The 1,587-nt window shown below is 42.5% G+C and overlaps 1 non-coding gene across 1 annotated transcript; it reads left to right on the top strand.

The window, feature by feature from the left end:
* The first annotated feature begins 820 nt into the window (after positions 1 to 820).
* LOC131146992 (small nucleolar RNA R71) lies at positions 821 to 926 on the top strand. Its single transcript, XR_009134527.1, has one exon. It is a non-coding gene; the product is annotated as a small nucleolar RNA R71 (small nucleolar RNA).
* The last annotated feature ends 661 nt before the right edge of the window (positions 927 to 1,587 follow it).

The raw sequence follows: 1,587 nt of genomic DNA, 5'->3' as shown, positions 1-1,587 counted from the left end.
CGTATTGCCCCTTTGGATTTAAGATGGGTTGACTCAGTGACTTACCTTCATCCCTTCGACTTAAAGCGGCGACTAGTTGTCCCATAGTGGTTTCTAGTTTCAAAATCGATTGGGAGTGGGAATGAAGGAGTTGCTGGTCAACTTGACAGTCAACTTCAATTCGCTTAGGGGCTGTCAGCACCGTCTCCTGAAATGAATCATATTTAGGTTGAGATGGAGGTGGATGTTGAACGATTAGAGGTTTGGGGCCTGAGTCAAGGTGATTTTGGAAGTTTTGATAAGAGCGTGGAGACACAGTATTGGGGTTTTGTTGAGGTCTTTGGCTTTGAAAGACCGGATCTTGTGGCCTCTAGGAGAAGTTAGGATGCTGCTTCCACCCGGGGTTGTAGGTATTCGAATAAAAGTCGTTGGACGGCATATCGTACCAATTGTGAGTGGCTTTCACTTCTTCCTGCACAAGCTCAGGATGGGAATATGCATGAGGGCAATTGCAGCAAGTATGGGAAGGGCCAGAGCAGATTGGACAAACCTCTGCACACGCTATTGTCTATAGTCATAAGGACAGGCATTGATCTAAATTTTGGAATATTGCGTGCAAGGTAGGGCCTAGGTCTTGACCAATAGCCAACTCATAAACTCCTTTTGGTTTAGAGGTTGATGGATTAGGGAGCCTATGAGTAGCAGCCATGTGCTGCTGAGAATTTTCCGCCAGATTCTTTTCATTCTCGTGCTTAGTGAGGAAAGTACCTCCACACGATACATCAATCTATCTCTCTTAGCCAACCCTTCATAGAATGTTTGGACTAATTTCCACTTGGGGACCTAATGATATGGGCAATTACGAAGTAGGTCCCTAAAGCACTCCCATGTCTCGAAAAAGAGTTCCCCATCCATTTGTGAGAAACTTGTGATGGCTCTTCGAAGCTGATTAGACTTCCCAATGGGGAAGTACTTTTTAAGAAATTTGTGTTGCATGGTGGCCCAGCTAGTCACCGAATTTGACTCTAAGGACATCGGCCAATATTTGGCCTTATACTTCAGAGAAAATGGAAAAAACCTAAGACGGAGAGCATCATCACTAAAATTAGGGATACGAATGGGGGAACAGATTTCCAAGAACTCATCTAGATGCTGATAAGGATTTTCATTAGAATTCTCATGAAAGTTAGGTAGCATTGAGATGATTGAAGTCTTAATCTCAAATTGGGCCGCCTAAACATCTGGGAACCGGATGCAAGATGGCGAAGTGTATGCATTAGGTACAAAGTAGTCCCTAAGAGGCCTCAGACGTTGCTCTCCCACCACAAGTAGGTGAGGAGCATGGGGTTCTGGGATTTGTTCAGTGGGAACCGATGGGTTATCTTCGGCCATTGCTTTAAGTTCAGACGACTCAATGAAAGTAAAGGAATTATCCTAAGAGGGGGAATGAATTGGATTATTAAAGATTTTAATTCATTTTATGGATTTTTGACTTACTTGTTCAATACACAGCAAAGCTTTTAATAATTCAATCAAATCACAACCAGCACTATACGCATCACAAGTTTAAAAAAAAATAAACTTAACCAAACAATCAATCAATCAATA

This window comes from Malania oleifera, chromosome 13 (assembly GCF_029873635.1).
Source record: "Malania oleifera isolate guangnan ecotype guangnan chromosome 13, ASM2987363v1, whole genome shotgun sequence".
In the NCBI taxonomy this organism is placed as follows: Eukaryota; Viridiplantae; Streptophyta; class Magnoliopsida; order Santalales; family Ximeniaceae; genus Malania; species Malania oleifera.
The sequence above is the reverse complement of the archived record's forward strand: the minus strand, read 5'-3'. Positions and strand labels throughout refer to the sequence as shown.